Source organism: Nycticebus coucang, chromosome 16, assembly GCF_027406575.1.
Source record: "Nycticebus coucang isolate mNycCou1 chromosome 16, mNycCou1.pri, whole genome shotgun sequence".
Classification (NCBI taxonomy): Eukaryota; Metazoa; Chordata; class Mammalia; order Primates; family Lorisidae; genus Nycticebus; species Nycticebus coucang.
The window spans coordinates 47657956-47668421 of NC_069795.1; the positions used below are offsets into that span (position 1 = coordinate 47657956).

Sequence of the window (10466 nt, forward strand, 5' to 3'; positions counted from 1 at the left end):
TGAAATAAGGAATTTAAGAGATGGAAAATGTTTTATAGATGTTAGAGGTCATTACTCCTCAAGTAGACCCTGGCCTTTTCAGCCCTGCACATCAGCCACAAGTATGATAAGATCCGCAATTCCTCTGCCTTGATATGAAGCAGGAGATGGCAGATACTGTCTTTACTATCCTAGATGTCCAGCAAGTAACAACACAGGGCAGTGACATAGACCAGCTTGAAGGCAATGAAGAAGGTGTTAAGAAAAAGATTGTCCAGTCATTCCTGTTCTGGGAAGGGAAGGAGTTCCTAATTTCCTTCACACTTTGGTGCCCTTAAGGTCATTTTTATTGCTCAAGCCTGTCCTTTATGTTCTGCCAATGATATTTAGAACAATCCAGTAGGGTGGCTATGGTGCCTAGTTTGGAACAGCACTAAAGTTTCCCCACAAGTCACTGCTCGCAGAAACTGGCACCAGTGCTTATGTCCTGGCAGAAGCAGGAGAATCTAAATCTAAAAGGATATTTGTATCACTTCCTCCACTGCTAGATTTTGGAATGGGTGATGGGGTGACTGCTGATGGCAGCTGAAGAGAAAGAAGGGGAAATAGTGACTTTGCCTCCAGGTGGGGGTGGAAGTAGGCTTAGGCCCCCAGTCCCCTTGAGCCCTGGGTTTAGAAGCCCCTCCTTTTTTGGCTATAATGTTCCCAACAATCAACTTGATGGTCTGTCCTCCCTCGAAGCCCAGATCCAACTTGGGATGATCACCTACTTTTTAAGTTCTTTGGAAATCTCAGATTCCTGCTTTATCCACTTGAAGTGATCTTGCAAAGAGACGGTGAAGTTGAAGACATCTCTTAGATCTGTGAAACAAGTGCTAATGAAAGCCCTGTGCCCAGTATCATCTAGATGCAGGTCACAGGATAGCAGCTGGAATCTGCCACTGTCTCCACAGCAAATGAGAGAATTGTTCTCCTGGTGGCTGAGCTAAGTGCTCTCCTGAAACTTTTATCCTTGAGTTTGATATTGGCAATTTTCTCTTTTGAAGTGATTTGGAGGTGAACAGTCCAATCAGGCTGATTTAACTTCTGATCGGATGTCCTGTAACTATGGTTGGAGGCCTGGAGTGGGATCTGGTAGATGCTGGGTCCATCTTCACAGGCAGCACAGACAGACTTCCTCCCCCTTAGCCACCATCCAGGCTCCGACCAGTGGTGGAGCATATTATGACATAGAGAAAAGTTGACAGGAGAGAGACCATTTATACCTCCACCACAATAAATAAGGAAATTACTGGTAACATTTTGGTAGATTTTAGACTATTCTTGGCAATTTGGGGCCACTGAGCTCATCCTATTCGTGTAACGTGTACTCTGCTTTTTGTCTATTCACTTAATATTCTGTGAACACTTTCCAAAGTTATGAAAAATGCAAAAATTTAAAAATTTTTTTTACTTGATGTTATAACTACTGTTAATATTATTATAAAGTTTCCTGAAAGTAGATGTATAATGATTATGTATTATTCTTTCTCTATAGATCAGTTATCTTAGGCTAATGTAATATACCTGGTTATTTACAGAATGAGGACTAGAAACAATTTTCTTTTTTTTGACTATTGGCATAATCCAAGTAAGTTTTATTTTTGGTTTTTTGAGTTTTTTTTTTACATTCCTGATGAAGGATATTATTAAAAGAAGTGAGATTTCTATTAAAAGTAAAAATTATCCACTGTTAAAGGAGAGCGTCACACTGTATATTCATTTTTTTCAAGCTTCCTACAAGACCGTTCTGTTTTGCAGGAGTTGAACATAGGGGAGGGACAATGCCAGTAGTACGTATACTCTAAAGCAGGGGTTCTCAAACCGCGGGCCACATGACGTGGAGTGATTGTATTTGTTACCGTTTTTTCTTTTTTTTTTACTTCAAAATAAGATATGTGTAGTGTGCATAGGAATTTGTTCATAGTTTTTTTTTTTTTAAACTATAGTCCAGCCCTCCAATGGTCTGAGGGACAGTGAATTGGCCTCCTGTTTAAAAAGTTTGAGGATGCCTGCAGATTTATCTTGCCTGTTAAAGAATTTATCATCTGTGTGTGTGCATCAGATGGAATATAAGCAGAGTTTTCATGAAAAATGATACAATATTATGGCATGTACTGTAGGTTTGCAAGACTGGGTTATGTTGTGGTTTTAATTATAAAAATTTGATCTATAGTTTGTGTATGAACATTGAGATCCCCTCATCCCAAAGTTTCTTTGTCATTTTTTATAGATGAAGCAATAGGAATGTGAAATAAAATCATTTTTCTGAGGTCACAGAGGGAGATGATTACACAGCTAGAATGTCAGCCTGAGTATTTAACTGAATCCTTGGCTTTGTCCGCAGGCCCGGGGAGAGGCATAAAGCTTTTCTCTTCCTCAGCAGTGACTTTGAGTACCAGCTTTCAGAGATATATTTGACATTGAATCTAAGCTTTGTGACCAGTATTTAGCAGGAGAAGGGGAGGAATTACTTATCCTTTGGCATACTTAAGCATGCAAATAAATCCTTTCTCTGCATTGTGGAAGGTTCTAAAATTATCACGCATACAGTATACCTTTATCAATGCCCCTGAATACTAATGTTGCTTTGAAGAATCCACATTTGAGGCCTTCTTCAAACATTTACAGTGCTTCTTTTTCTTAGGATTAGAGCTTTTCTTCATTGTCATGTTAACAAAAAGAGATTATAATTTGCTAATTTATTCATTATTTACACCCCTTTAGTGTTTCCAAATGTTTTAATATGGCTCACAATGCATACATGTATACAGTGAAGTTTAGATTAAATACAAAATAATAATCACTAAAAAAGAATATTATTATAACCCCATATTTGATTAACATGGTTATATGATTGAGCTTTTCTCTTAGCTCTGGATTTTTTGCAGCTTGTTTAAATAGGAATGTCCTCATTTAATTAATGAAAGCAACATAATTTTAAGTGTGGTACAGTTTTTCTGTTCTAATGTTTAAGTAAATTTATTCCACATGGGCACTTCATAATGGGGTATAAGCATTGTTTAAAGACAATAGCTCCTGTTGTTTGAAGGTTAAGAAAAGACACAATGATACCAGATGTTGATTGGCTGAGAAATAATTGGCTGATGCTTCTGGCTGACATGCTATATAATGTAGGCAATAAAATTTGAGAATGCCTAACACACTAAGTGGGACCAAGCTTGGAAATCAAATTTCAAAGTTTTTACCAGTGATAAGTTAACTTGGAGTTTAAAAAATAATTTTTATTGGTTTTGTTTTTTCATTCTAGCTGTACATAGTTTTGATATAGCTTTGATGTGTGCATTGTAATACACTTATAAAATCGTCACTTGAATATCATGAACATATCCATCACTTGCAAAAGTTTCATTTGTCCCTTTGTAATCCCTCTAACTCGTGCCTTTCAGCTCCCTCCTGTCCTCCTTGGGTGACCATTGATCTGTTTTCTGTCACTGTAGATTGGCTTGCATTTTCTAAGAATTTTATATAACTGAAAGAGTCATACAGAATGTCTTTTTTTTTTTCACTCATGAAGATATTTTATGCCGAGTGTATCAACAGTTTGGTGATTTTTATGCTGAGTAGTAGAATATTGTGTGCATAAACCACAATTTATTTATCCATTCACCTAGCGGTGGACATTAGGATACAATACTCTCTTGAATTTCTTTTTCTTTAAAAAAGTTTTTCACTATCTCTTTATACCTACATCTGTGTCTATTTTTCCTGAGGGACAAACAAAGATAATTCTAAAATCCCAATCTCTATTTATCCCCAAATAGTCCAGAAATATAAGTTTTGTGAAATTTGACTCTCATGTTGAACATATTTTTTTTAAATAGAAATATACTTATATTGGATAAACATTAAAATGACTATACCACAAAAACAATAAAAATAGAGGAAATAATACAACTAACTACTTAAGTAATCAGGTGGTTTTCACACATCTTTTAAAGCAGCAGTTCTTAACCTGAGGGTGGCAACCCACAGGAACTGTATTAAAGGTCTGCAGCATTAGGAAGGTTGAGAACCGCTGTTAAAGCATTTGTTCTTCTTGGGTTCTTAGCTTCCTGTCCACTTGAAGAGCGGGAAGAGGATGGTAAGATAAAAAACACTCAGGAAACATAAAGGACTTGACTTGTTTAAGTTGGATAACTGCCCAGCTCAAAATTAGAATAATGAACTGTTTCTTTTTTTAACCTGGATGAAATATTTTTTGCATTTCAGATTTCAGCCTTCTACTACCACCCTTTTAGAAGGCTTCCATCTCTCCAATTAGTTGCTTTGCACAGGATGTTTGATTTGGAAGCTATCGATTAACAGTTACCTGCCAGAATATAAGAACACTTTTTTTTTTTATCTTACTAGTGTTTACCCTTCTTAAACTGACTTTAGCAGCTTCCACTTATGATACCCGTGAGTGCTTGTCAAAGGTCACACATGAAAAACCCTATAAGGATGGGAGCCGGTGACTCAACACCTATAATCATAGCTGGGATTGCCTGAATTCAGGAGTTACAGACCAGCTTGAGAAAGAGCAAGACCCTATCTCAAAAAAAAAAAAAAAGAAAATCCTAAAATATTAAGCAATTTCTGGGTACTAAGGAGTTTTTAATGGCAGGAAATCTGTAACACGAGAAGCTTTTCAGTCTTCAGGTTAGATTGAAGCAAGCGGAATAGAAAGGAATACACAATAGGTACCTTCCCTCATTAATCTTCCACCATTCTTAGACATGAGTGAGTGTGGACCTTTACTGTGAAATCTTTATGATCATTGCATTAGTTAAAAAATGTACCTAAAAAGCGTGTCTTAGAGTTTTTTTCTTTTAAATCCATTAATCTACCCTCTCATAGACCCAATTGATTTGATTAGTTCTAAGATATTCTCATGGGAAACTGATTACAGTGAGAATTTAAGTTCTATCCTCTCTTTATAGAAAATTAGTACAAACACCATTTCCCCCCAAAGGTCCCTTTCTTATCTTTTATTGTTGGAAAATGAAAAACATATTTTTCTAGTAGTACTGAGAAATGCCAAAGGACCCACCCAACTCCAAGGCTACTCACTGTTTTTTCCCTTAATTGCTTTTACATCATGTCCAAGTCTGAGCATTTGCACTGAACACATGCTTGATAAACTCTGCCAGGCTGAAGGATGCTTGTCTGTTTTACATTCCTCAGCCTGTGAAGATTTCTTTTTCTGCTTCACATGCCTAAAGGGGGAAAGGTCAGACCTCCTCAGCTGCAGATGAGGTCATCTTGCTGATCGTCTGCAGCTGATCACGATGAAAACAGGGTCTCCCATGTGACCAGTTCTCCCCATTTAGGAGCAGTGATGTCATTTCTCGTGAGACAGGATGAGACGTTTTTAAATTGAACTACATAAATTTTTCTTCTGACTTCATTGCAACCTTTTATTTATTTTAGCAAAAGGACTAGTTTGGTCATCATTTCAAACTAAAAAATTAGATAAATAAAATAGAGGCAGTCTATATTTTACAAGCAGTCAGGCATAACTATTAAATGAAGCCACATGAAATTGCCATTTTTCTATGTCAAAATGATTTCATATTGGCAATCTCATATAGTTCATCCTAATATTTCCAAAGCACCTTTTCTCCAAGAATATTAAATGTTCTTTGATGAACTCCAGAGTCAGACAGACCTTAGTTTGAATTCTAATTCTGTCATTTATCAGCTGAAGTGATGTTAAAACTTGCAAGGATGTTCAACATTTTAGCTTCTCTACACCACATTGGAAGAAGAAGAATTTTCTTGGGCCACACAATAAATACACAAACATTAATGAAAACTGATAAGCGAAAAAGAGGTCCGTGAATAATTTTCAGGATATCTGCCACTACAGATAGGCAAAAAAGTCCTCATGTAATTCACGTGTGGCCCATGAGCTGTGAGTTGGACACCTCTGTTACAGTAACTTTCTGAACCTCACTTCAGTTTTTTAAAAAGAACATAATATGTACCTCACAGAGTTATATATACATTATATATAACATGAATAAAGTCCTTAGAAAATAATTTACCTAGAGGAGACACTCAATCCATGGCATTGGCTATAATAGCAGTAATACTGGTTTGCAGTAGCAAGGGTTCCCTTGCCAAAGCCCTTGGGGTCAGATGTATTTCAGAACTCATAATTCTCTTATGTTAGAAAGGTACTTGCAGGGCCCAGGGCAAAAATTAAAAATGCATGACCTCTTGTTAAAAAATTAAGAATTTCAAGATGCAACAGCAGATCTTTAAGCCAAGGGAAGGGCCCTTGTTAAGTGTGGAGCCTTGCATGGCTGCCCAGCTTACGTAGTCTCTCAGTGAATGTGTATACACAGCAAGGGCTGAAGACAGTAGTCAAATTCATTAACGTTTTCCTAGGGAAATGTATGAATATTTACACCAAGTGGGATAAAGACAGACAGCCCAGGTTAGATTTACTACCAAATGAGTTTACTATAAACTTAGGAGAAACAAAGTTTTTTAGACTTTTTGAATTTCAGGATTTCAGGTAAGGGGTTACAGTGGGATTTGCATTGTGTTTTCCAGGCCAGCCGCATGTTGAACATTATGCGAAAGACTTAAAGGCCAGTCGGAGACTATTGAAGCCAGGAACAATTGGGTTCCAATCCTGTTCTGATATATGTTAGTTGTGAGACTTCAGGCAAGACAGAGTAATTATGTGGTTCTCTGGGAGCCTAGGCTTAAGGAGGGAGTGGATGAGAGGGGAAGCAAAGCCAGAGTTTATTCTGGAGGGATGGGCAGCAAGCTTCTAAATACAACAATAACAACAACAATAAAGCAATGCCATCCCCCAAACCCCACCCATCAGTTTGACTTTCTCTTCTACTCATTTGGAGTTCTGCTTTTATATACTTTCCTCTGATGCCTCTTCACTATGGTGTTAACACCTGCGATGCTAACATATTTTCTTTTAGAAGTATGCATTACATGCAGAATGTGCTTAGGGAGCATAACTGTATGTCCTGTCTGGGTATCCACTCTACCTCTGTCTTAGGCTAGAGTTTGAGTTTGTGCAGTAATAATGGGTACCATGCAACTTACCATTTGTTGAGGAAAGGGCAGTTGCATCCATGAATAGTAGGGGTTTGGAGTCAGGCTTTCTATTAGTACCTGTGATGTATGTATTTATCAGGGATTATGTAAGTATATGTATTCAATGACTCAATAGAATGATCCCTGGGTAAACAATCTTAATGGTTGTCTCTCCTCACTATGCAGACAGAAATTAGATTATTTTAATGTGTATAGTATATATTGCATTATTAATTATGTAATCGTACTAGGATATAAAATAAGTGGGCAGAATTTTTAAAAACTGAAAAGAATGGCATATTAATTGAAGAAAAAACCAGAAACGGACGAAAATAGATGTACAGACATGCATTAAGAAAACATACTTTCTTTTAATATCTTTGCAGAATAAGAAATGAAACAGTTGATGGAATTGGTCTAGCAGAACGTGAAGCTATACAATCATTTCAAGCATGTTGGACTGAGAAAATTAAGGGCAGGACCTATATTCCATTCATATGCTTCCTAGAAAATGAGGCTGTCTAAGAAAAAAGCGTGACCAACTCCAATTATTCTTTTTTGCAAGCAGCATGTGTGATTGTTTTATCATTCAATAGAAGGTCAGAGTAGAAAAGTATCTTTTTATGGTTGGGGATATGCCAAGAAATTTACAGTTGAAATGACTGAATTGTTAAACCAAATGAAAATATTCAGAAATAAGCGTGTTTATCTTGAAATATTTAACTTCTAGATGCAAAACGTTTGAACATAGCTGCGAATATAATAAACAGAAAGGAGCATGTCATACGATCACTGAGACTGAGAAAGGGGTGGCCTATTTGGTAAGAAGTGCAGATGACTACTTTTACTGGGAAGGGTAGGCCCATCAGTAGTCACTACTGCCCACTTTTACTCTTATTTTTCCAGAGAGAATTACAGAATCCTCACAACTGCTGAAGCTGTTTCTTATTTTGTGGGAGACATGAGATGCCATGACTCCCTTCGAACTTCTGTGCTTACCTTCCATGGGGGGAGTTTCATGCTTCACAACATCTAGAGAGGTGGAATTTTGAAACTGTTTTTATTTTTGTCATGGTCTTCCTCTTTCCAGCCTCTTAGGGTGAAGGTATGAGTTGTACTCTTCAAAATCTCTGTATTTTTCCTGCTACTTGCTCAGTGCCTATATATGCAAATTTAATAGTAAGAGTAGCTGTACTTATTTGCATAGAGCAGACTTTGCCCAGGCACTGTTCTGAATGCTTCCGATTCTGAATGCCTCACATGTATCTGCTGTCTAACCTCACAACATCTCCAAGGGAGAGATGTCTTAATGGTTAGAATCTCCATCTTAAAAGTAAGGAAACTGAGCCAGGGACAGGTTACACACCTTGCTTAAGATTACATCACTAATAAGGGGCAAAGCCCTGATTTCAACACAAGCTGTCTGGTTCCAAAACCTTTCTCTTAACCACTCACAGTATTTTTCTCACCTTACACACTTCCCCTTGGTAGATTATCTTATTGTTGCCTTTAGCCCTGGATCATTTTATCCTCTCATGTTTAGAAAGTTTTCACTTCTTACAACAAACCAGAAATAAATGCTAAAGGAGTTTTTGAAGCCTTTTAAACTTCTGTTTGAAACCATGGACAGAGTCTATTGAGATTCAGGGAAAGTTAAGTATCCTTTTATGAGGATTTTAGTAACTGCATCACCTTGTTGTTACCACATTAGATGCTATGAAAGCCCAGTGGATCTTACTCATTTGTATTTCTGTCTGAGGCTTCTTACCTGCTGCCCTAAACTTCAGATCTTAGCTTTAATGGACAGTTAAAATTAATCCAATCTAAGAATCTATTTAACAATACCTGAGGCATTCTTGATCTTACAATTTTAGGAATACAAAATTTTTTATTTTGAAAATCTTTGCATTCACATTTTGTACTTAATTACATAAAGCTTCTTATTCATATATGCCGGTTATCAATTTATTGCCTTTCAGCTCCAAATTTACTCTCTAATCTCTGCTCTGTGATATAAAATGGAATTCATGTAAGCATCTCCTTTGTAGCTAAGAATGATGTACGGCATTCTCTGTAGAGGGTTCTAGAAGTATATCACAAGAGAAAAGGGATTTCTGTCTGTTTCCAGTGATTGTTGGGTCAATCAGTGGCATAGGGGTGAAGACATAGGGCTGTGCCATGTCCCATGCAAGAGCTCAAAATATGTGGGTCTTATAAAAACTTATGGCTCTAGACTGGCTTGGTGGTCAATTTCTTGCACTCTTTCTGACATAGACACTGCACACTCCAGGCTTTCTGCCTTCATGTGCCCACACTTCCTTAGCGTGCTCATATCTCTGGCCATTGTCTAAGGCTCACTTACCTGTACTATGCCTATGTGTAGAAAGTTGGGTCTGCATTTCAGCTTGCTGGCCACTGGCTAATGGGAAGCCTGAGCCCCAGAGGGTTGCTTTTCACTTGCCCAGTGACTACCGAAGAAATGGTCCAGGCAAACCAGCAAATCTCTCTGATATCCACTGGCCTGCAGCATCATCTTTTCCAATGAAGTCTATACTCACCCTTGGGGAGGCGTTCTCCTTCCAAATTTGGCCATTTTTATGTATTCTCTCTCTCATCCCTAGGGCAGCATATTTAGCTTTTAAAATATTTTACAGGTATTCTGGCCATAGTTTAATAATCCATCTTACACGTATTAAACTTCCTGCATTTAAATCACTATGTGATTTCTGAATTTTGACCTGAACTTCTGTGTGATACCTATATACAACAAAACAGAAAAATACACAATAGGTTCTGGTGTCAGACCACTTCTTTGCTAAGAGTTTCTAACTCAATAGCTGTGCGTTGTTATTTTCTTTGTTTCATTCATAATAGACTTTAATGTTTTTCATAGTTGGGTTTACAGGAAAATGAGCAGAAAGTACATATGATTTCCAAAACTTGTCCTTCTACTTTCCCCTATTATTAATATCTTGCATTAGTGTAGTACTTCTGTTAGAATGGATGAGCCAAAATTATCACATTATTATTAAATAAAGTCTATAATTTACATGCATTTGAACATACTATGGGTCATGACAAACATAGTGATATGTATCTGCCATTAAAGTACCATACAGAATAGTTTCAACTGTCCCCCAAATCCTCTGTGATCCACCTACTCATCCCTCCTTATAAACTCCTGGCGGCCGTTAATCTTTGTACTGCCTCCATAATTTTGCCTTTTCCAAAATGTTGCATAATTGGATTGATATAGAGCAGGGGTCCTCAAACTATGGTCTGCGGGCCACATGCGGCTGGCCGAGGACATTGATCCGGCCCTCCGGGTATTTTTGCCACCGCTGCCTGTCCTGCTACAGTGCGCATGTGTGGAATGT

The 10466-nt window shown here is 37.5% G+C and overlaps 1 pseudogene; it reads right to left on the bottom strand.

Annotated features, from left to right (window-relative positions):
- Positions 1–387: 387 nt before the first annotated feature.
- On the bottom strand, positions 388–9488 carry LOC128567423 (adaptin ear-binding coat-associated protein 1-like; annotated as a pseudogene).
- Between the last annotated feature and the right edge of the window lie 978 nt (positions 9489–10466).